Consider the following 26,005-nt stretch of genomic DNA (forward strand, 5'->3'; position numbering starts at 1 on the left):
AAATGAGGGGCCGGCGAGGTGGCGCTAGAGGTAAGGTGTCTGCCTTGCAAGCGCTAGCCAAGGAAAGGACCGCGGTTCGATCCCCCGGCATCCCATATGGTCCCCCCCAAGCCAGGGGCAATTTCTGAGCGCTTGGCCAGGAGTAACCCTTGAGCATCAAACGGGTGTGGCCCGAAAAACAAAAAACAAAACAAAGTCAAATGAAATACAAATTTTAGGGCTGGAGCAATAGCACAGCAGTAGGGCGTTGCCTTGCACACAGTCCACCTGGGTTCGATCAGCATCCCATATGGTTCCCAAGCCTGCCAAGGATGATTTTTGAGCACAGAGCCAGGAGTAACCCCTGAGCGCCACCAGGTGTGGCCCAGAAAGAAAAAAAAAAAAAAAGAAAAGAAAAGAAATATAAATTTTACAAAAAACAGCCGCAGAAGCCTTGTCTGATAACAATCAGGCATTTTTAAACACCTGCTCAAAATTTTTTGAACTAAAATGCCTGTGGTTTGGGGGCTGGAGTGACAGTGCAGCAGGTAGGGCACTTGCCTTGCATGCAGCCAGCCTAGATTCAATCCCATTGTTCCATATGGTCCCCTGAGCCTACCGATAGTGATTCCCCTGAGCATTGCCAGGTATGACCCAAAAAAACAAAAAATAAAATAAAATGTCTATTGTTCAGGTGCTACATAAGGTAAGGAAGACACACAAAAGAATCCATAAGTGGAAATACTGTCTTCAGTGACAAGGTTACCATTTCCAAAGCAAATTGAGTTCCATCTGTGATATACAAGGACCAGTAATACTGCCTTTAGAGTAGTCAAAACGCAGGAGGGCTGCAGGTGGTGAAACATCTCAAGCACACCATCTTCTTTATATCATGTATAAACCTCCAAATTTACAGCTGCCAGGCTAACGGGACAGTACCATGCCTTGCATGCAGCCAGCCTAGGTTCAATTCCCAGCATCCCATAGGGTTCCCCAAGTCCACCAGCCAACCCATGTTTGATTTCCAGCACTCTTTATGGTCCCCTGAGCACTGCTAGGATTGATACCAGAGCGTAGAGCCAGGATTAAGCCCAAGAACACCTGGATAAGGCCCCAAAACAATAACAACAAAAACAGGGGGAGCAATAGCCAGCAGGTAAGGTTCTTGTCCTGCACACAGTCAACCCAGGTTCAATTTCCCAATATTCCAGAGGGTCCCCAGAGTCCACCAAGAGTAATTCCTGAATGTAGAGCCAGGAGTAACCCCTGAGCATTACCAAGTATAGCCCAAAAACAAAACAAACAACACTTTGTTTTGTAGTTTTGTAGTTTTGTTCACGCACCAAGTCAACTTGGGTTTATTCATGGGTTAACTTTCATAATAGTGTTAAGCTCTAAGTTCTTGTGTTAGCTAAATTTAGTTTAGAAAGTATTTTTTTTTTTTTTTTTTTTTTTGGTTTTTGGGCCACACCCTGTGACGCTCAGGGGTTACTCCTGGCTATGCGCTCAGAAGTTGCTCCTGGCTTCTTGGGGGACCATATGGGACGCCGGGGGATCGAACCAAGGTCCGTCCTAGGCTAGCGCAGGCAAGGCAGGCACCTTACCTCCAGCGCCACCGCCCGGCCCCAGAAAGTATTTTATTTTGTAAAACTTTTCAACAGAAACAAGTCTCAGAGTTTCAGATCAATTTGTCCCCCAATCGTCATCATACATCTCAAAATGGGGGTCTGAGGAATAATACAGAGGGTAAAGCGTTTGTTTTGTATGCAGCCAACAAGGGTTTGAACCCCAGCACACCATAAGGTCCCTGAGCACTGTCAAGAGTGATTCCAGGGTATAAAGCCTGGAATAAGCCCCAAGCATCACAGGTATATTTAACAAACAAACAGGTATGCAAAAACAAACAAACAAATCCAGTTATTAATTCTTTGATGAGAGAAAAGGAAACTCTTTTGTCTTTCTTTCTCTAGTTTATGTTTTTCCCCAATCCTCAATGTTTAATTTGTCCTTACCTCACCTTTTCTTTTTGAAATCCTTAAAGTTCTCTGTACTCACACTATTTTTGTTTAAAGCTGAGCTTATCAAGATTTAGACCCTTAAACCCAATCATGGCACATAACTTTAAGGTACTGCATTTAAAATTCACTGTGCTGCCGTGACAATTGTTACTGGCCTGGAAGATTGATGTTAAGATTTGGCCGCGTTCATCCTTCACTACAAATTAAATAGCTGAAATGATAGATAAGATTTCAGCCAGATGTTTGACCAGAGCAGTTGAAGAAAATACAGAGGAATCACAAGGAAAAGCAGGGGCCCCAGGAGAAAAGCATCATCAGTACTAACAGGGAAAGGTGTAATAGACTGGGGTCAATATAGTTACTCTGGGGACAACCCCAAAATATTTTTCCATGTCTACAGACCATGACTCTGTTCTGAGCAAAGAGCCCACAAATTTGCCATCATTCTATTCCTAGAAAAGAACCTATACTTGAAGATTTGAAAACTCAAGTTCCAGCTTCACATTAGCCTGGGACTCAATTACTTGCAAAACAGAGATGCTAAACATTCTATTTCTTCAAAGGATGGAAGGCAGACCAAAGTTATGTTAATAGATATGAAAAGGATTTGAGGAAAATATTTTTAAATACTCTGCAATGTAAGGCACACTAGTGTGGTGTCTGGCATGATTCCCCCTCGAACTAAAAAATGTACTTAATGCAAATGTATTTCATCCAAAATAAGCAAACATCTGGCACACTTTCCTTTTGAGCTAATGCTTCCTCTTGGAACCAGATCTGTCATACAGTAGGTAGGGCACTTGCCTTGGATGTGCCATTCCAGGTTCATTCCCTGGCATCCCAGAAATATAGTCTTCCAAATACCACCAGAAATAATTCCAGAGTGCAGCATCAGGAGTAACCTCTGTGCATCTCTGGCTGTGCAACTCCCCACCAAAAGATATAGCTTTTTCTTTTATATAGTTTGTGATCATAGATTCACTGGATATTGCAAAATTAACCCCTGATTAATCTTCATCAGTAAGTCCACTAGTTCTTTTGACATTTCATTTCTGTTCACTGTGGTCAAAGCAAAACTTCATTTGCTTGAGATTTCTCCAGGCTACTTGGCATTTAAGGGAGAACGCAGCCCCAAAGCAATCATTTCAATGAATAAACACAATCTCAAACGTTTCAGGATGAAAGATGCTTTTCTTATAATCACCAAGTAAAGACCAAGTGGAAAACCATGATTGGCCACGCACCTTAATTGGGGAAAAGTGTCGCCTAACCCAAGTTTCCTCTAAACAAGTAGTTTTCTTATATAAGAATAAACAAAACTAAAAACCCAAAAATTCGTTCCATATCATGACTTTTCCAGCAAATAGCTGCTGATTTGAGTGAAGCACACCTTTAGCTGGAGTGGGAATTTTCCATCAACACACTTTCTTCATTTTTGATTCCAGTCTTACATTTGGTATCTAACCATTTCTGTAGAGTCAAATAAATAGCCAGATTGAAAAGTGAAGCAGGAAAAGCTGGGGATGGCGATAAGAAGCCGCCCCTGAAAACAAAGACCAACTGGCATCTCCCTAATTGGTTCGGTTGCTGTAGCTACCTCACCTTTGGGGAGTCTTGGGAATTTTGTAAATAAACGTCATCAGCACCAAGTCTGCAGCCCAAGTGTCTGGCTCACTGTGACGGGAAAAGTGGCTTGTTGCAGCCCTACTCACGAGTCAAATGACCCTTAAACCTTCACTGTGTGTAAAATGTGCCAAGGTTCTAATACTCTGAAAACCTCCACCGTGTTGGGATCTTTTTTGCAATCCACGTTACATAGGTCTACACGGGCAAAAGAGCAGAATTCGGTGTCCAGAAGTGAGTCTTGGATGCCAACAGCATCTCTGAATAAGAAAAATGCACAACAAAAGAGGGAAGCAGATTCTCAGGGCCAACCTCGCCCCATGTTACACCCTCCCTATGAAACCTCCAGAACTCCCTGGATAGTGCTGAGATGGGCTCCCACTCCCCCCGAAGTTTCAGAGGAAAAGTTCCCCCAAAATAATCTCCTGCCTTCTCTCTCTCTCTCTCTCTCTCTCTCTCTCTCTCTCTCTCTCTCTCTCTCTCTCTCTCTCTCTCTCTCTCTCTCTCTCTCTCTCTCTCTCTCTCTCTCTCTCTCATATCAACTTGGGATGTCAAAGATTTCTCCTCCTGGTGCACACCAAACCTAAGAGCTCCTGGATCGTCTGCACCTCCACATCTGTCTCCTGTCTCTCCTCTCCACCCACATTTAGGGGCGACACACAGGTCCAGTCCCATCAGCGACCACGACACCCAAGCGCCATCTGGGCCCCTCCAGACTGCACCTCGCAGCCATTCCGGGGTCCCCAGCAGAGTCCGACCTGGGGTCGCAATCGAGGCTCTTCCCAGCTTAGTTCCCTCTGCCACCGGCGAGCTCCACGCTCCAGCCGCGTCCAGAGCCAAGGGGTCGAACCTGGGCCGGCCGGGGCGCCGTGATACCTCCGTGCCAAGAGCATCCAAGTGGCTGCTTTCTGCAAACGAGCAGGACGCATGGCGGGGCTCACCGCCGCGCCCCTGCACTCCTCGCCTGCTGCTGGGCACGACTGGGGCCAAGCTGATCACTGCGTAAAGGACAAAAGCATCCAGTCGGGGAACTTCTCCATCACCACTGCGAGGGGGGAAGGAAGGAAGGAAGGAAGGAAGAAAGGAAGGAAGGAAGGAAGGAAGGAAGGAAGGAAGGAAGGAAGGAAGGAAGGAAGGAAAGGAAGGAGAAGGAAGGAAGGAAGGAAGGAAGGAAGGAAGGAAGGAAGGAAGGAGAAGGGAGGGGCAGGGAAAGAAAGGAAAGGTAGGGAGGGAGGATGGAAGAGAGGATAAAAGGAAGAGAGGAAGGAGGGAGGAAGAAAAAAGAAAGGAAGAAAGAGAAAGAGTGAGAGAAAAATGAAAAAGAAAAGGAAGGAAGGAGGGATGGGAAGAAAAAAGAAATGGAGGGAAGAAAAAGGAGAGGAAAGAAAGAATAAAAAAAGAAAAAGAATAGGAGAAAGAAAGAGAAAAAGAAGAAAGGAGGAAGAAAGAAAAAGAAGAAAAGAAAGAGAAAGACAGAAAGGAAGAGAGGAAGGAAGAGAAAGAAGGAAAGAAAGAAAGAAAAAGAAAGAAGAAAGAAGAAGAAAGAAAGAAAGAAAGAAAGAAAGAAGAAAGAAAGAAAGAAAAAAGAAAGAAAGAAGAAAGAAAGAAAGAAGAAAGAAAGAAGAAAGAAAAAGAAAGAAAGAAAGAAAGAAAGAAAGAAGAAGAGAAAAAAGAAGAGAAGGGAAAAAGAGAGAAAGCCAAAGGCAGCTCAGCCCATCCAGCCGAGCGCACACAAAGCGGCCGGCTCGGCCAGCACAAAGGCCGGCGCGGCTGTCGGTGCGCGTCGGGTCGGGGGTCTGGGCCAGCGCTAGGTTGGGGGAGCTGGGGGCCCCCGTCCGCCCCCCGTTGCCCGCCCGCCGGCCCCGCGCTGGCCCGGCCTCGGCGCATCCCGTCCCCGTCCCCGTCCCCGTCCCCGTCCCCGTCCGTCCCGCGCGGCTCCTCCCGGCGCGCCCCGCTGCGCTGGGGACCCCGGCCTCGGCTCCTGCCCGGCTCGGGTCCAGCGGGTCCGCGGGGCCTGGGGACTCGGCGCGGCCTCACCTGGGCGCCTCAGCCCGCGCCTGGCATCCCCGCGGCGGCCCTGCAGCTCGGGGCCGGGCGCCGGCTGGTCCAGGAGGCCGCGGGCAGCGGCGCGGATTGGGCGCCCGGCAGCAGGACCGCCCCAGCCCGCGCCCACGCGCGCCCGCGCCCACCCACGCCGCCGGCGGCGCCGCCTCCAGACCTGGACGGACCCCGAGGCTCCAGGGCGAAGTGGGCACCGATGCCCACCCGCCCAGGAGGCCAGTGGCCGTGTCCCCCTTGGCACAGGGCGCGCAGCTGCTCTGGGGTGTCTGCGAGAGATGCCGAGGACTGGGCTGTCTCCCCAAGTGGAACCCACCCAAGCGCAGAGACCCACCACACAGAGTGCTCCTTTCTGGGCCACTCTGGAACTTGGAAATGGCACTTATTGGGCATTTTACTTTTGCCAGCCACAATGGTCCACTCACGGCCAATAGCTTTGGCAGACAATGGTCCGAGAATGCCCCAAATGCAGGAAGGGATGTTAAGGCTCCACTCTGGGTGACTTTGCCAAGGTCTTGTTTATAGCCGGTATCATTGGCCTGGAATGACCCCTTGGACCTTTCCTTCTTTTCTTTTCTCCCCCCCCCCCCCCCGCTCCTGAAAGAGGGTAGAAGAGTTCTGAGAAATCTAAAGATTCATTCTAGAATAATTCTCATAACTCTAGACATGTACGCCACCATAGTTTTCCACATGTGATCATCTCATGCTGATCAACTTCCTTCTTTATAATTACTAGTTGGTCCTATTTTGTAATCAATTTGAAATCAGAATGAATCTTGTTCATCTTTGACTCCAAGTCTGTATATGATAAATGGACACAGTTATCCAGCCTATTCCTTTTAAAAGCCCCCTTTCTTTGCTTGTCTAGAAAAACAGGCACAATAATAGAGACATGGATGTATTCACTGTCATATAAGGCCCTGTACTATGGCCAGTACCAGCATTCAGTAACCAAGAGACTGTTAAGCCCAGCCAAGTTTCTTTGTAATATTTTACTTATAAATGTAAAAGTAAGTTACTTCAAAACTCAGGACAGTACTCATTAAAAACAATGTTATATCATATAGTGACAGTCCAACTCGTCCACAAAACTGACCCAAATACAGGTAAATAAAAACACTGATTTTTTATTTTAATGTTATCGAAACTACTGCAATTTACAATGTCCTTCGTAGTTGGGTTTCAGGCACACGATGAATCAGGGCCAGTCCCACCACTGGCCCCCACCTCGCTCCACCAATGTTCCCCAAATGCATTCCATGCAACCCCTCCTGCCCCCCAGGCTGACAATATAACAGGCCCATTTAGGTTTAGATTGTTAAAGTTTCGGTCTCTCGATTCCTGATTGTTGCCTTGGGCCTGGATATGTAGATCTGTCCTTTTTTAATACCATCAATGTACCTGAGACCACACATCTGACCCCTATCCTTTCATATATGCTTCTCCTCTTCCAATCAGTTTCTTTCCTTCTCCTCCTAATGGTGTTTGAGACAACTCGCATTTATACCATTGTGTTTCTTTATGCAGTTATTCTAAATACCACATATAAGTGACATTATTCTGTATTTATCTTTCTCCTGGAAAAGCACTAATTTTCAAAATAAAATTAAAAAAAAAAGAAAGACTAGCGAATCAGGTTGGATCAGAGGAATAAGACTAGGAAACAGCTAAAAGAAATTTCAGCTCCTGGCATTTAGGGCCAGCCCTACACCCACTCTTGAAATATTTTTTATATATTTTATTTAAACACCTTGATTACATACATGATTGTGTTTGGGTTTCAGTCGTGTAAAGAACAGCACCCATCACCAGTGCAACATTTCCATCACCAATGTCCCAAATGTCCCTCCTCCCCACCAACTCCCGCCTGTACTCTAGACAGATTTTCTATAACCTTCATACATTCTCATTATTAGGATAGTTCAAAATGTAGTCATTTCTCTAACTAAACTCATCCCTGTTTGTGGTGAGCTTCATGAGGTAAGCTGTAACTTCCAGTTCTTTTCTCTTTTGTGTCTGAAAATTATTATTGCAAAAATGTCTTTCACTTTTCTTAAAACCCATAGATCAGTGAGACCATTCTGCATCTTTCTCTCTCTCTCTGACTTATTTCACTCAGCATAATAGATTCCATGTACATCCATGTATAGGAAAATTTCATGACTTCATCTCTCCTGACAGCTGCATAGTATTCCATTGTGTATATGTATCACAGTTTCTTTAGCCATTCGTCTGTTGAGGGGCCTCTTGGTTGTTTCCAGAGTCTTGCTATGGTAAATAGTGCTGCAATGAATATAGGTGTAAGGAAGGGATTTTTGTATTGTATTTTTGTGTTCCTAGGGTATATTCCTAGGATACACTTGAAATATTTAAAACCTTTATGTTCCTGCTTTGTTTCTTTATAACTTTTTTCCTTCTGCACTCCTCTCTAACATCCTGCCATTCTCCTCCTTACAAACCCAATATACTCTTATTCAAACTCAGAACTCCACACCCCAGACCTGCCTCACACTGTTTTCCAACCCCCAAAATCACCCTTCTCCTATAATAGATATTCCTAGTTCCTTTTTTCTCAATACAATTTCAGGTATACAGTAAGTAAAACAATTGTATCAAACTCATTGATAATAGTCCTTTGACCTTCCAGAACTGAAAGGAAAGAAGTTGTATTTTTTTTGTTTTGCTTTTATCTTTTTTGTTTTGTTGTTTTTGTTTCTTGTTTGTTTTGTTTTTGACTGGGGGCTTCACCAAACAGTACTCAGGCATACCCCTGGCTCTGTGGTCAGATTTTAGTCCTAGCAGTTTCAGAGACAATATGGGATGCCAGGGACCCAACCTGGGTGGGCAGTATGTGAAGCAAAGGCCCTACCTGCTGTGCTATTGCTCCAGCCCATTTGTATTTTTTTTACTTTATTTATTTATTGTTTCATTGATTGATTGGTTGGTTTCTGGGCCTCACTCACCATCGCTCAGGGGTCACTCCTAGTTCTACACTCAGAAATCACCCCTGGCAGGCTGGGGGACCATATAGGATGCCGGGAATCAAATTGAGTCCCTCCCAAGTCAGCCACATGCAAGGCAAATGCCCTACCGCTATGCTATCTCTCCAGCCCCATGTATTTCTTAAACAACTAATGGCAACAGTTTATGTCAACAACCACTATTGGTACTTGGCAATAGACTAAGATCCAGTTTTCCAGTCTAGCACCACAAATTTTAAATCAGGGAAAGCTGCTCTCAAAAAAAAAAAAAAATCACCATATGAAGGTATAAGTTCTCCATGCAAAGCAAAACTACTGTGAAGCCTGCAGATAAAGTAAGAAATGATGCACATGTCAAAAAAATTAAAAAAAAAAAAAACACCAAAATCCAATCAAGATAGAAAGGAAGCCCAAGAAGTCAGTTTGAGGGCTTTATAAACAAAAATAGATCATTTATGGGGCCAGAGTGAAAGCATAGCAGTAGGGCCTTTGCCTTTCACGCAGACAACACAGGACAGACAACCGGTTCAATTCCCAGCATCCCTTATGGTCCCCTAAACCTGCCAGGAGCGACTTCTGAGCATAGAGCTAAGAGTAACCCCTGAGCACTGCCAGTTGTGACCCCAAAACAAAACAAAACAAAAAAAAGAACCAATGTCCATTCAACTGCCACCCAGATGGGAGAGTCTCATCTGAGCATTATGGTGTCCTCAGTTATCATTAAATGGGATGAAAAAGACTTCACAGTACATTATGTAATTTATTATATCAACTACTCATTAGATCAGGTAGTTACTCTGATTCTCAAGTACTAAATTGATATCTAACAGCTGGGTCCCCCACTTATATTGCCCATCAGAGACAGCTCAAATGTGTCTCTGAGCTGGAGTGTTAAAATAATAGACCTTTTTCCAATGTCAGCAAAAACCAGGATTCTGGTCTCACAGAAGTGATAACAAGGACGGATGTCAGCAAGATGACCATTACTTTATATTGGCTCCTGGAAACTAACTCCAGCCTAAACAACTCAATGCAGACCAGTACAAAATAGGATCATTAAACCATGCCCTATTCCCATTAAGACGTTAATAAATAAGCATTACTAAAGCTTTTCTGAGCAAATATCCAATAAATCCTCTTGAAGCTCTTCTCCTTCAAAGGAGTCTATTATAATTGTGAAAGCAAAATATTCTATCCCTTACATTCTCTTCTTTTTGAAATATTTTATCTTCTATAGCCATGTGTCTTAAACAGCATTAGATTCATTGAAGGTCTCAACTTTCTGATACAGTTCTAACAAAAGGCATGTTGTCTATTGCCTTGAAAAAAACTAGATAAGAGCGAGAAGAGATACCAAGACGGGTACAAAAACAACGTTTCTAAACAGCACAGCCATTTAAAAAGAAACTTTCAAGATAAAGTCAAGAATGAAAACTATTACAAGAAATAAATCTTGTCTGATTTTGGTTTGGCTTTTGGCTATGGTTGATTTTGTCGTTTGTTTCTTCATTTTTTTCAATAATGAATAATGTTATTGTGGAATATTTTTAAAATGATCATTCTTGTTATGGATTTGGAGATCAAATGTCTAATCAACATCTCCTGTGGAAAATGCCCATTAATTCTAAATGAATTAATCCTGAAAACTACCATCAAAATGGCATCTAGAAACTAGAAATGATATAAATTTTCTTTTACCATGGAAGAGTCTCATCTCCTTCTTTGCCACTCTTTTTTTATGCCTATTGACAAGTAAATCAATTGCATCAATAGACTCCTTGTGTTAATTTGGGGGTGTGGGGAATGGGATTGGAACTGATCCAGACATGTGCAAATCAAATGCCCTTCCACTGAGCCAAATCCCAGCCCCTGGACTCCTCTTTGCAAATAAAAAGTATCAGATATTTCTTCTGACATCATGGTATACATATCTAACACATAGGCTTCCAAGAAAGGTTATTTACTCTTCACTGCTTCCACCAAACAAAAGTGGATTTATCAAGGAAAAATAAAGCTTAGACTTTAGGACACACTCTTGTCAGAAACTTCTTCAAAACTGGAATAATCTAAGTCTCTAGCCTCTTTAATGATAAGGTTTTGTATTCTCTTTTGTTCTGGGTTTCTTAAAAAAAAAAAAAAGATGTTCTGGTTATGACTGTAACCCAAATATGATCATGTTACTTAAATAAAAAATATATTTAATATAAAAAAACTCTTTATGGCTGGGTGGTGGGTTTCTGATGGAACATCTAATATTCAATAATAAAATTAAGAGGACCAGAGCAATAGCAAAGTGAGTAGGGTTTTTGCTTTGCATGCTGCCAGCTGGGGTTCGATCTCCGGCATCCCATAAGGTTCCCAGAGCCTATCAGGAGTGATTTCTGAGAGCAGAGCCGGGAATAAACTCTAAACACTACTGGCCATGATCCCAAAACAAAAAATAAATAAACAAAAGTTAAAAATAAAAGAGATGGTTCAGTATTAACATCACATTCAGAGCAAAAGTGCATATATATTTTATTTCAGCACATTAAAGGAAAAAAAATAACTTTACAATGAAGACATACTTGAGCTTCCAGCTAGAATAACACCAACAATTTGGACACTAGGGGCCAGAGAGATAGCATGGAGGTAAGGCATTTGCCTCGCATGCAGAAGGACGGTGGTTCGAATCCTGGCATCCCATATGGTCTCTGAGCCTGCCAGGAGCGATTTCTGAGCATAGAGCGTGGAGTTACCCCCTGAGAGCTGCCGGGTGTGACCCAAAAACCAAAAAAACAAACAAACAAACAAACCAATTTGGACACTAGTTTACTTAGGTCTTTACCTTAAATAAGGCATGGGTACCAGAGCCAAACAAACAAAAAATGCTTGACTTTAACTCTGAGCTTCCTGCTAAATTTCTTGTTCCTCATTCTAGCTAATTCTTCTCCCCAAACTTGCTTAGATGAGAGTCAAATTAAATTTGAATTTTGTAGTTATTAAGAAAATAGTAATTAGAGGTTGGAATGTAGCACAGCGGTAGGATGCTTGCCTTGCATGCTGCTGACCCAGGATAGACCTGGGTTTGATCCCCCATGCCTGCCAGGAGCGATTTCTGAGTGCACAGTCAGGAGTAACCCCTGAGCTTCACCAGGTGTAGCCCAAATACCAAAAAACAAACAAACAAACAAACAAAAAAAGTAGTACATTATGTAATGAGGACTAGGCATTCATTATAGAATTGTTAGCTCCATGGTTAATTAATCAACCATGCTTCTATTTTGTGAAAATTATGTGGGAATCTAAGATCTGTCAAGAAAATTGGGTTTCATTATAGATTTTACATTTAGTTAAGAGGAAACAGTTATATACAGAAACATTACCAATAATACTTAGTACGGTAGCCAGAGAGATAATGAGGAGACTAAGGTGCTCGCCTTGATTGTAGTCAGCCCAGTTATATCCATAGCATCCCATCATGTCCACTGAGCACTGCCAGGAGTAATTACTGAGCAGAGAGGCAGGAAAAAGGCATGAACAGGTTTGGACTTGACTTCACCCCCCCCAAATAATAATACTACATAAATAAAATTTCCCATGTATTTCTTTAATAACCAAAAAGTCATGCTGATACCCATCATCTTTTATTTTTCAAGCCACTACTACAGAGATGAACTACCTAACAAAGTCTCTACGGAAAGCTATGTCTTAATATAGTTAGTACCTATTATATAACCACCTTCCTCCCCAAACTGTAGACCGAGTTAGACATTGCGTTTTTAGAGTCTCACATCTCCCTCAACACCTACAGCAGTCTTGACATAGCAGCTGTTCAAAAGCATTTGTTGACTGTTTGACTATGGCCATATGTTTATTTTAAAAATAAACACAGTAACACTCATCATTTTACAACCAGGAACCATCAATTAAATACTACTAACAGAAAAGTGGAAATTTTGCCAGCTTTCAGATGAAATATATTAAATGCACACAAATCGGAGAAAATCTCTTCCAATGTAAGTATCTCTGGGATCCAGGGCTTAATTATTTTTTTACATTGCATGAGCTGAGGTTAATGTATGTGTTCTACCTGCTCAGAGCTATTTTAAGTCCCCTTCTAAATTCAAATCTGCAGCATTTTCTTTATTCCTCTTCCCTTCTCTTTTGTTGTGATAACCTGAGCCCACATAGCAGTTTCTCTGCTCTTGCTTCTTGGTTGTGCAGCTAACTAGAGATGAAACTCAGCCTACCAACCTCCAATTTGCAATCTCCAAACCCCCCTCTACAACCTTAAAAAATAGCAAATGTCACATTCATTTGAAGAGGAGTTTCCCAAAAACAAAAAATACCTTGAGCTTAAGATTGGAAAAAAATTATGCTTCAAGGGTCTAGGAATGTTGACATGTCTTGCACCAAATGTTCTTTATGCCTCAGCACCATTATTTGTGCCCTCCCACAACCCCAGGTTTATTTTTTTAAACTACTTCAAGCAGAATTCAAAACTTATATTCTTCCTTTTCTTTTTTTCTTTTCTTTCTTCTTTCTTTCTTTCTTTTTTCTTTCTTTCTTTCTCTTTCTTTTTTTTCTTTCTTTCTTCTTTCTTTCTCTTTCTTTCTTTCTTTCTTTCTTTTCTTTCTTTCTTTCTTTCTTTCTTTCTTTCTTTCTTTCTTTCTTTCTTTCTTTTCTTTCTTTCTTTCTTTTCTTTTCTTTTCTTCTTTCTTCTTTCTTTCTTCTTTCTTTCTTTTTTTTTTTTGGCCACACCCGGCGTTGCTCAGGGGTGACTCCTGGCTGTCTGCTCAGAAATAGCTCCTGGCAGGCACGGGGGACCATATGGGACACCGGGATTTGAACCAACCACCTTTGGTCCTGGATTGGCTGCTTGCAAGGCAAACACCACAGTGCTATCTCTCCGGCCCTCTTTCTTTCTTTCTTTCTTTCTTTCTTTCTTTTTTTTTTTCTTTCTTTCTTTTCTTTCTTTCTTTCTTTCTTCTTTCTTCTTCTCTTTTTCTTTCTTTCTTTCTTTCTTTCTTCTTCTTTCTTTCTTTCTCTTTCTTCTTTCTTTCTTTCTTTCTTTCTTTCTTTCTTTCTTTCTTTCTTTCTTTCTTTCTTTCTTTTCTTTCTTTCTTTTTCTTTCTTTCTTTCTTTCTTCATCTTTTTTCTCTTTCTTTTTCTTTCTTTTTCTTCTTCTTTCTTTCTTTCTTTCTCTTTCTTTCTTTCTTCTTTTCTTTCTTTTTCTTCTTCTTTTCCTTTCTTTTCTTTCTTTCTCTTTTCTTTCTTTTCTTTCTTTCTTTCTTTCTTTCTTTCTTTCTTTCTTTTCTTTCTTCTTTCTTTCTTTCTTTCTTTCTTCTTTCTTTCTTTCTTTCTTTCTTTCTTCTCTTTCTTTTCTTTCTTTCTTTATTTCTTTCTTTCTTTCTTTCTTTCTTTTCTTCTTTCTTCCTTCTTTCTTCTTTCTCTTCTTTCTTCTTTCTTTCTTCTTTCTTATTTATTTATTTATTTATTTATTTATTTATTTTGGTCTTTGGACCACACCCAGCAGCACTCAGGGGTTACTCTTGGCTCTGTGCTCAGAAATCACTCCTGGTAGGCTCGGGGGACCATATGGGATGCTAAGGATTGAACCCAGGTCCATTCCGGGTCATCTGCATGCAAGGCAAATACCCTACACTTTGCTATAGCTCCAGCCCCAAAATTTATATTCTATCCAGGTCAATATTCTTTTAAATTGACAGATAAAATGTTTAATTTTATTTATTTATTGACAAAATTTAAAACAAAAAGTAAACATAAAAAGATGCATTTTGCAGATTCGGTTCAAAGCAAGTCATCTCAAATTTCTTTATGAAAATAGCCAAAGGGGGAGGAATTGCCCTCCCTTCAGAATCAGAGTAATTGAAAGTATGTCTCATAAAAGGAAATTATTTACTTTTGGACTGGTCTAAAGCATGAGGCACCACCACAAAAGAAGAAATGAATTTGACTACGCAGATTTTCAGTAAAGATACATGAAATGACTGTACAATGTTCTCTTTTTCCTGTTCCCCGCTTTCTGAACTTTCTATAAGTGCTTTTTAGTGGCAGTGACATGTTTTTTTTCCATCCATTTTTCTTTTATAAAAGGCACTTGAAAGCCCTCACCACTGCCAACTAATGTTCATTTTATGACATTATTCTCAGCAGTCATTGAAGTAGATGAGCACTTTTCATTCACATCATATTTTGCTTTGTTCACCAAAAAAAGGATATGCTTCTTTTATTAGACTCTGTCACTAGCCTTGAAGTAGCCCCCAAATCATGAAGGCCAGATCAACTTGTGAAATCAGAAACTGAGGTAGATAAGACTTGAACTAGAGCCAGCACTACTCAGAGAAGGCAGAATCCTAGTAGAAAGAAGAATCAAAAGACTGTGATAAGAACATGAAAGCTGACCATCTAAAGTTCAAAGTTCTTCCCTTGGACAACACTTTAGCAATGGATTTTTATCTGCATGGGAAGCACCAACTGGGGAACAGTCTGGGAGAAAAACCTAGAAAACTTACTTTGCAAAGAAAAGAGGCAGATTTTTTTTTTTTTTTTTGGTTTTTGGGCCACACCAGCGGTGCTCAGGGGTCACTCCTGGCTGTCTGCTCAGAAATAGCTCCTGGCAGGCACGGGGGACCCTATGGGACACTGAGATTCGAACCAACCACCTTTGATCCTGGATCAGCTGCTTGCAAGGCAAACACCGCCGCTGTGCTATCTCTCCGGGCCCCGTTTTTTAAATATCTTTATTTAAGCACAATGACTACAAACATGTTTGTGCTTGGATTTTAGTGATAAAAACACACACTTTCACCAGTATAACATTCCCACCACCAATGCCCTCCTTCTTCCTCCTCCCCGACTTCTTGCCTGTATATGAGACAGGCATTCTATTTTTCTCACTTACTACCATTGTAATGATAATTGTCAGTGTAGCTTTTTTTCATTCTGAAGGTTTCCTTCACTTTAACTTAGGATGTGTATTTTTTATTTAACGTTATGGGATTCCAGATCTTCCAGATTTCTTCTCCCTTTGGAGAAATCTGTGTTCTCTCTCTCTCTCTCTCTCTCTCTCTCTCTCTCTCTCTCTCTCTCTCTCTCTCTCTCTCTCTCTCTCACTCTCTCTCTCGTTCCTTTTGCATAATCTGTAAATGAAACTTGTATTTAACTATTTTGGCTCCTCCTGACATCTTTTCTTTGAGGTCATGTAAATTGACTTGAAAATAACTGGGGGGGGGGGGCCTGGAGAGATAGCATGGAGGTAGGGCATTTGCCTTTTATGCAGAAGGATGGTGGTTCGAATCCCAGCATCCCATATGGTCCCCTGAGCCTTCCAGGAGCGATTTCTGAGCCCAGAGCCAGGAGTAACACCAGAACGCTGATGGGTGTGAGGAAAGCAGGAAAGCAAGAAAGAAAGCAAGAAAGCAAGAAAAAAAAATAACCTGGACAGATAATATGGTGTCTTCAGTTTTCTGCAGAGAGCAACTCCTCACTCCGACCTGAGTTTCATGGCTGTCTGAGAAATCAGTAGTGTTTCCCACACTATGTAGATCAAGTGGGACTCAGTCAATAATTGTCATGTGGAACTGGCAGAATATAAGTGTTCAAGCTCATATGTGCTGGTTGCAGACATTATCAGTCCAGACACAGAAGGGCACTAACATGACTCAGATGGGTAAAGAAGAAAATGGCAGATCTTCCGTTCAGGGGTACCACCTCTCTCCTACTCATTTCATATAAATGACCTGCAAAGATCTCATTATAGTGCTTTGAGGAACTAGGACCAGTCTCCATGATACGCAGTTCAGTGGTATGAACCTGATGAATCTATGCTTGGGGACTACAAGAACCACCCTTCAGCAGAGCTCAGGTGTGTGTGTGTGTGTGTGTGTGTGTGTGTGCATGTGTGTGTGTGTGTGTGTGTGTGTGTTGTGATCCAGGTAGGGTGAGGGGGGACTGAATTTATGTGCTCATACCTTCATACCTTCTTGGTACATGCTCCCTGACTCTGGGTTCATTTTTTTTTTCTTTTTTGGTTTTTGGTTTTTGGGCCACACCCGGCGGTGCTCAGGGGTTACTCCTGGTTGTCTGCTCAGAAATAGCTCCTGGCAGGCACGGGGGACCATATGGGACACTGGGATTCGAACCAACTACCTTTGGTCCTGGATCAGCTGCTTGCAAGGCAAACGCCGCTGTGCTATCTCTCCGAGCCCTTGGGTTCATATTATTTTTGTTTGTTTGGCAGTGCTCAGGGGTTAATCCTGGCTCTGCACTCAGGAATTACTCTTGGCAGTGCTTAGGATGCCACAGATCAAATTTGGGTAGGCTATGTGCAAGGCAGGTGCCCTAGCCACTGTACTATCTCTCTGGCCTCATAGGTTCATATTCTTTCATACAATTTTAACTGTCTTCCTTTGCTTTTTTGCATAAAAACTGTCCCTGATTACCTATGCTGAAAGGAGGTACCATCGGGCTATGGCACTCTTCCGTTGCAGTCCTTGGGTTGAGTTGCTACAGCTCAGGCACCTCATCTCTTCATTGGTGCTGTGCCTACTTCTTCCATACTCTTCCACTCTCATCACTCTTCAGGTTTGCATACTCCTAAGGCCTGCATTTTGGGGGGTGGGTCACACCAGCAGCACTCAGAAGTTATTCCTGGTTCTATGCTCAGAAATCACTCTGGTCAGACACGGGGGACCATATGGGATGCTGGGATTGGCTACATGCAAGGCAAACGCCCTACCACTATGCTATCTCTCTAGCCCTGTGGATGGCGGTTAAGGCCTGTATTTTCCCTTGGTCCCAACCTCCACTCAGCCTGTATCATGCCCAGACAGCAACTCTCCTCCATTGTGGCACCCCCCATACCCAAATCCTTCTCAGCTTATTCTCCCAGCCTGTATTTTTCCCAAATTGAATACTTAAAACCTATCAACCAGCCAGTATTAGTGTCAAATCAGTTGTTGTCCCAACCTCTTTCTAGCTGGCCCCCCATCCTGAATGCACGTTCCATCATCTCTCACAGCAGATTGTATCCTCCTACCTCTAGTCTCTGTGACCCCTGTGAAAACAGAGTTCCAAGACATCCCTGAAGACTCCTGAGCCCTGACAGGCACATACTTCTCCCAGTAATCTAATCAAACTTTGGTCTAGAGGTGCTGTTGTGAAAGGATTTTGAAAATATACCATATTTTTCATACCATAAGACGCACTTTTTCCAAAAAAATATGTGTCTTATGGAGCGAATGCCATCTGGACCTGAATGAAGCCTGAGTGCAGAGAAGAGCATCTAAAAAGTATGTGTGTCTTATGGTCAGGTGTGTTTTATAGAACAAAAAAATATGGTAATTAAGTCCTAAGTCAGCTGACTTTAAACTAGGGAGATGATCTGGGAGGTAAAACAGAGTTAATCACATGAACCTGATAAATCAGGTTGAGAGGTTAGAGACAGAAAAATGAGCTGGGAAGCAAGATAGAGACCATGACAAGGGCCACATGACAAGGAGTGCAGAACCCCTTTTGAGAGAGCCCCAGACAACAGTTAGCGGGAAACCAAGGACCTTGGTTTTACAGCCACAAGAAATTGAATCCTTCCAACAATGATGATCTGTCTATTCACAAAAAGGAACTCAGATCCGTGGGCCTGGGGATGTCTCCAGGCCAAACAGGGTTTGCCTTGCAAGTGAAATAAAGCCAAATATTCAATCCCTGTAGCCAGATCATGCAACTTGCTGTTTGGAAGGCCCAGCCCTGCAAGAAGAATCAACCCCGGCCAGCACCACAAGAAAAACATGCGAGCACTTTGCCCCGAGTGTAGTAAGGATAAATAACCTTATGTATATTATAGATTCCCAGATATGTCATCACCTTTCTTTACTTTTCTTGATTAAAAAAAAAAAGTGTGAGCACCACAGCAATCTTCGCTGATCCCATGTTCAAGTGCTGCATCAAAAGTATACAATCCTGGGCCGGAGCGGTGGCACAAGAGGTAGGGTGTTTGCCTTGCTACATGCTAACCTAGGATGGGCTGCAGTTCGATCTCCCGGTTTCACAATGGTCCCCCAAGCCTGGAGCAATTTCTGAGCATATAGCCAGGAGTAACCCCTGAGTGTCACCGGCTGTGGCCCCCCCCCAAAAAAAAGTGTACAATCCTGGGGTTGGAGTGATAGCACAGTGGTAGTGCGTTTACCTTTACACACAGCCAACCTGGGGCTGACCCGAGTTTTATCCCTGGCATCCCAGATGGTCCCCCCAGCCTGCCAGGAGTGACTTCTGAGCACAGAGCCAGGAGTAACTCCTGAGCACCGCTGGGTGTGCCCCCCCCCCCAAAAAAAAAGTGTCCCCTAAGCACTTCCCGGTGTGCCCCCTCTACACACACACACACACACACACACATACACACACACACACACACACACACACACACACACACACAACTTGGGTTAGGTCCACTGCGTCCTCATCTGCAAGGCTCCAGTCTGAAATGATTTAGCCCAAGGAACACACAAGTTCTTTCACAGTCTGCTTTCATTACCAGAGGGAAAACGTGTTTCCCTTCCAAGATCTGGGAGCAAGGCTGGGCCTCTGAAGAGGCAAACTGTCCTCTGTTTTGCTTCCCTCCCTCCAGCCTCAAAACAGGTCAACTTGCTATGCTCAGAGTGTGACAGTAGTGTCCATAGATTCCAGAATCAGAGGACCCCAATGAACTGAAGTTTCTCCTTTCCAAAGGAAATAAACTGGGCCTCAACCCCACTGGCCATAAAATCCTTTTATCTCTTAAAGGGCTGAAGCAAATGCTTTGCACGAGGGAGCCAGTTTTGATCTTCAGCCCTGCCAGGAGCAACCTCCGCCCCCACACCTCCACTTCCCAGCACCAAGCAGGGATTATGGCCTGAGCCCAATTGGGAGCCACTCAACAACAAACAAAAATACTTTGATCTCCCCTTTCTCTGCATCTGAAAGTCCTCTTGCTCCAATGGTTTACTAGTATTTTGACCATCACCGCCCTAACTCCCACCTCTAGTCCTGGCCCAAACAGGTCTGTCCTTTTCCATTTGTAAGATGGTCAGTTTGATTTCTCCAAATATACCCCTGTATCTGTCTCAGGCATTTGGGATAAGTGGGATATGTAGTCAATAGAGCTTTAGAATATTACCTTTAAAAAAGCAAATAGAGGGCCCGGAGAGATAGCACAGCAGCGTTTGCCTTGCAAGCAGCCGATCCAGGACCAAAGGTGGTTGGTTCGAATCCCGGTGTCCCATAGGGTCCCCCGTGCCTGCCAGGAGCTATTTCAGAGCATAGAGCCAGGAGTAATCCCTGAGCAACGCCGGGTGTGCCCCCCCCCAAAAAAAGCAAATATAATATGTACCTAAAATACTACTGTGAAAGATATGTAAGCCAATATGGCCAAAATAAAAATTATATAAAGAAAAAAAGCAAACATTGAAAGGTCCGGACGTCCTAATCTAGCTGCCCGGCGCAGAGAAATGAAGAGGCTGATGAGTCCCAGCAAATGCTTTGAAAAGTGCTTTAATACTGACCATTCGGAATGGCCAGGGTCAGTGGATTCCCAGAATAGGACCGGAACCAAAGACCGCGTGGTTCCCTGATCACCCCCTTATATAGGATGGGAAGTGGGAGGGGAAGGAGAGTCCTCGAGGGCTGGACTTCCCCTACGGTAACACGAATCATTGGTGAGGTAGGAGTAAAGGTGGGGCCGAGGCAGTGACGACTTCCTTAAGGGGCGGGACACCCGCCAAGGTGGGGGGGGGGCTTATTTCCCTTTTCAATCCCCACTTCTTGTACTTGAGGCTTCTAATCCTAGAAGCCAATGTGATTAGGGGCCTCCACTTTCTGATATTTCTGGCTGGAATTATCTGCATGAGCTAATTCTTGACATAATACCATAAGTCAACCTGGGCTTGTATGAATGTAGTGAGGCAATTATGCATGGGCCAATGGCTACCAGAAATAAAAAGGCCCAGGAGGGGCCCCAGTAGGGGTATTAGATAGGGGAGAATCCCACCCCATAAAGACATAAAGACCATAAGGGACCATTTAGTAGCTCCTTATCTTGGCCAGCTACTTTTAATGGTGCTTGATTGTTTCACACATTTGAAATTAACTCTTGTGAGAGTCTGTTATTCCTGTTTAGCCCTGCTGGCCCTGCTTCCCTAGTTACCAATTTACTTGCTACTTCTGAGCCCTACCAGTAGAGTGCTTACCTACAAGACCTAGGAGTGCCTCCTGAGTGATTTATGCTAGGCAGAGGGATGGGCTCTGTTCCCGGGATGATGTCAATGTTGGGGAGCACTAATGCTTGGACGTATAAGCCAAATTTTTACCACATATTTATACCCATTTCGGAGGTAAATACCCTGGGCTAGAGGGAGCAGGCAGGACTTCTGAGCACTGAGTACCTTCTACCTGACTCAGGTCTACAGATTTGGTGCTGTTATGCGAATTTGAGATTCAAAGCTAAAAAGGGGCTACCTTTTGACATAAGTACAGCTAGAAGAAGCAAAGGTTAGATTACCTAGTCAGACAGGGACAGCCAGAGGCCAATTCCCCCCCCCAAGAGGGAGGCAAAGGCTGAGGTTTTGCTTTACACACCCATTCCGGCTCCCCCCCAAACACACACATGGGAAGAAGTAGAGGACCGGAGGTAAGCAGTTCTAGTTTCACAGAAGCCTACTGATGATGCCCCCCACCCTTCAGTCACAGGGGTTTCCATATAGTCTTTTTACCAGTTCATCTGGGTGTACGACCTGATTAAATTCTTCCTCAGCAAGTACCAGGGAGAGCATTGCCAGAGTCAGTGAGTGCATTAGGGCTGAAGTGTGCCCGCCGGACCCGTATCTTGAGGGGATCCTCAGTGTGCTCCACTTTCCAGGTTTTAGATGGAAGGCATGAACCCAGGAAGCATGCAGTTCACCTTGACAGCAGTTCTTTCCACATAGGCTCTAGTGTTTGCGAGAGGTACCGTTTTACTAGGACCTGGTCTCTCGGCTTCTGGGGCTCATATGCCTGTTGAGTCCCTTTCAGAATTAGCTTTGTAGGGGGCATCGATGGTGGCTGGCCGAGCTGCTAGGAGAGTGGAAGGGGGGAGAGAAAAACATTATAAGACTCAGAAAACATTTGCACTGGGCGGGGCGTCATATGGTTGCTGCTGAAGGAAGACTAGGACCTTTATTCTGGTCCTATGAGCCGACTCAGCTGGGCCTTCAGGGTTTTCTTCTCATAGGCTGTGAATTCCACAACGAAAATAAGGAGGTTTCTGCTTCCTTTTTTTTCATTTCTGCAACTTAAACAGCTGTTGGGGTAGAGAGGACAGTAGAGCCCTAAACTCCAGTTGCCTTTCCTGCACTGGGTTAGACAGAGATGAAGAAATTTCATTTTTATTAATGACTGTTTTACTTTTAACATTACCAAGAGAAGCATAATTTTTGCTACCTGCTCTAACCTCTGGGATAGATAGGCATAATGTTATTCTTAGTAGTTAACTTGGCTTATTAATTCCTGTGGCCTTTCTTTTCCCCTTATTTCCCTTATAGCTTTTTCTGATGACCATTTTGCTTTAGAGATTTCATCACCTTAGAAGTTATTAGAGGGAACGTGGTCAAAGATTAATCTTCTGTAGCTACTTCAGGCTGACAGGGGACTGCAGTTTCAATCTCTAGATAGGGTGAAATCTCATATTTCCCTAAAGGAGCAGTTAACTGGTTCACTTTTGCAGTTTTAACACCTGAAAAGGATCAGATTAATTATACAGGGGAATATTACTTAACCCACTCAGGCCTTGGAGCAGTAAATAGCACAACTTGAATGGCACAGCTGTTCTTATTGTCTGTAATGATAGCACAAATTAATCAACAGAAAACAAAGCATTATAGCATTATGAATAAACACAGTTTTGATTTACTTTAGTTAGACTAACATTTGCATAACAATTTATGATCTGGTTTAATACAACTAGTAAGAGTATTTTTACATAAGTTACTTTAAGGAAGTGGGTTTTAAGTTAGGCCCACTAGAATTTTAATTAGCTACCAAAAATGGTTTTTCTCTCCACCTTTACCTTGTACCTTACCAGGAATTTGAATAACTTGGCTTTTTCCTTTGCACATATACAGCACTGTTGGAGAAATCTCCATCTGGGGCACCCCCATTACTTACAGAACTTTTCTGAGGATAGGTTGTAGACACAGCAGGGTTTTCACAGTCACTCAGGTTTGGCTGATGAGATGGTTGGTTCAGCATGAGGATTTCTGGCTGGGCATCTCACCCTCTGTAGGAATTTTTAGAGGTGATTTGTCTGTTCCACTCCTCTCCAGGTTTGGAAGAGACTGACCTCAAATTCTCTTTTCCTGAGATTGAGGGTGAGAGCAGGGCCCACAGGCTGTGATGATCTTCTAGGAAAATCTTCAATTTCCTTACTCAGGCCATTTATCTCAGTCTCTCTCCGGTCTTTTCAGCCAAATGTTTAAGGATGCCTGCTTGTCAAACCACTTCAACTCCAATTATTCCTCTGAAAGAGGGCTTTGGGGTCCCCTCACTAATTTTTGGATTTTCTGTCTGCATGGGGGGTCACTCCTCATGCAGAGAGGAAAGCCATTTGCTTGTATCTTATGCAAAGCAATATGATGCCATGACATAAATGGTACTAAAAGGTTCTGGGAGAAGAGAAAAAGCAAATATTAAATTACTTAGATAATTTTAGAATCTTTTTCTGCAACGAAATATTTCATACATTTTTTCTTAATACCATGACCAATTTTATAAAACCTCCTGTGATACAAATATTAATGTTCTTGGTAACATATAATGAAAAATTGCAAAATAATATTTTAATCATGCTTAATTTTAAATATAGAAATTTACCTAGTTTTTTGACCTTGGTTTGCAGACAGAAAACACCTTACTGGCAGAACATGCTTAAAAACATTTACACTTTCTTTTAACCTAGAGACATATTAGTAATTATTTAGTTTGATTATACAGATTTTTTCTATTACACATTTTTAATTTTTGTTGCACCACTTTCCTTTTTGCATGCAAGGCAAACGCCCTACCATCCGGCTCCTTCTCTTTCCTTCCTTTTTTTTTTTTAAACTTCTCCACTCATTCTTTAGCAGTGGTTCCGCTGCTAAAAATCTCCACGTGCACCGAAAAACAAACAAACAAAAATAACAACAGTAATCTGCAACATCCTCTTATTATTTTTTTAAGAAACCTTTAAGTTGGAAATTTAAACGCTCAAAATATTTTCCTGACTTCCAAACCATTAGCTAGATTTTTCTTTGATATGTAAATGACCCACATACCCCAGCCAGGTGAGTTTGGGACAATGGTTTGCCCTGGGGCATGGTGAATTCCTTCAGGCTGGAGAGTTTAAAAAGCACAATTTTTTTTTCTTTCGGCTAGAAAAAAAAGCGGCCAGTTGCTCTTTTTGGCCTGAACACATGGCAGGATAGTTGGGGATCGCAAAGTCCAGAAATTCTCCAGGGAAAATTTATCCCCGATGGCCATTTGAGAAATCTGGGGTTTGTAATCTCCAACACCCTCCGCCATGTCCCTAGCGTGGCCCTTGCACGCGCCCGCTCCCTGGTTCGGGGGGAGTGGGTTAGGCAGGTTTCGGGTGCCCTCTCGCCGCACCACGGGTGGCGGGGGTCGAGCATCCCGCTGGGCGTGGTTGGGTCGACGGGTGAGGGAGACGCGGGCTCGCTGACGGTCGGCCTCTTTCCCCAGGGGTCGGCCCGCGAGAGGGGGTCGTGCACGTCCCGTGGTCAGACCAAAGAAAAACATAGAACACACAGACAAAAACAAACAAACAGACAGACAGTGGCGCCACACTGAAACAACCCAAACGAATGCGTTCAAGTAATCTTTCCCCAAAGTTCTAGTGTCAGAGTAAGTGGGGTGGATTGAATTTGTCTCATCAAACTTGTAGAATTGCCAGGAAGGCGGACAGGCAAAGGAGGCAGTCAGAGGGGAGTCAAACGAACATTCAGAGACACAACTGTAAAATTCAGATTCCTAGACAGACGGCTATGCCAATAACAACCAAGTTTTTGAGCTCCACAAATCACAGGCAGACAACCTCTCCCAGCAGCAGCGGGAACGTCTTCCCGCTGCTCTTACTGAACCCCTGGGGTACCACCAGGGTCGTGACCTAAGCAGCCAAAGCTCGTCAACTTTCCTGCCCACCTGGTAAACGCGTCAAGTGGGGGACCACACACACCTGGAAACACATCAGGTGGAAGATCCCTAAGTCACATGGGGGACTCTAACCCTCCTATTATACAAAGTCTGCTATCACTCACTCGGTTTCCACATCGAGCAAAGAGCTCATAACATCAGCCACTAAGTCACCACAAAACAATTTCCCACTGGACACAGAATACAGACAGACACGAAGCAAAGCACTCTCTCTCTCTCTCTCTCTCTCTCTCTCTCTCTCTCTCACACACACACACACACACACACACACACACACACACATCAGAGCTCACCAGATCACCTGTTCATGGCTCTGTACCGGGCAGAATGAGGACTCCTGGCTGGCTCGCCAAACTGAAAGGTCCGGACGTCCTAATCTAGCTGCCCGGCGCAGAGAAATGAAGAGGCTGATGAGTCCCAGCAAATGCTTTGAAAAGTGCTTTAATACTGACCATTCGGAATGGCCAGGGTCAGTGGATTCCCAGAATAGGACCGGAACCAAAGACCGCGTGGTTCCCTGATCACCCCCTTATATAGGATGGGAAGTGGGAGGGGAAGGAGAGTCCTCGAGGGCTGGACTTCCCCTACGGTAACACGAATCATTGGTGAGGTAGGAGTAAAGGTGGGGCCGAGGCAGTGACGACTTCCTTAAGGGGCGGGACACCCGCCAAGGTGGTGGTGGGGGGCTGATTTCCCTTTTCAACATAAGGGGCTGGAGTGATAGCAAATATAAGATAAAGACTAAATATCTGCAAAAGGATAAATAACCTTATATATATTATAGCTTCCCAGATATGTCATCACCTTTCTTTACTTTTCTTGATAAAGAAATTGAAGCTCCAAGAGGCTAAGAAAGTGTGAAAGGGCACACACAGCAAATTTAGTGGTTTCTTTTCATTCATTCCCATGTTCCCAAAACCTGCCCTTCTGCCTTGTAATTAAGATGCAAATTCCTTGGCTGGTGTTCTGAGCAGCCTGTGATCTGGTCTTGCTTATCTCTCAGTCTTCTTTCCCACAACTCCCCTTTCAGAATGAGTGGCAGAGCATGTAGGTTCCCACTTTTCCCGTTTTCCCAACCTTTATGCCCCATATTTGTAACCCTGGGCCTAATTTTCCTGTCAAGCTGGT

General features: G+C 43.4%; 1 protein-coding gene across 2 annotated transcripts in view; it reads right to left on the reverse strand.

The window, feature by feature from the left end:
- ARMH4 (armadillo like helical domain containing 4) overlaps positions 1-5,702 on the reverse strand; it is a 141,347-nt gene extending 135,645 nt beyond the window's left edge. For both annotated transcript variants that reach the window (XM_049770361.1, XM_049770360.1), the window contains exon 1: positions 5,658-5,702. The gene's annotated coding sequence lies outside the window, so the exon portion shown is untranslated. The remainder of the gene's footprint in view (positions 1-5,657) is intronic.
- Between the last annotated feature and the right edge of the window lie 20,303 nt (positions 5,703-26,005).

Source organism: Suncus etruscus, chromosome 3, assembly GCF_024139225.1.
Source record: "Suncus etruscus isolate mSunEtr1 chromosome 3, mSunEtr1.pri.cur, whole genome shotgun sequence".
In the NCBI taxonomy this organism is placed as follows: Eukaryota; Metazoa; Chordata; class Mammalia; order Eulipotyphla; family Soricidae; genus Suncus; species Suncus etruscus.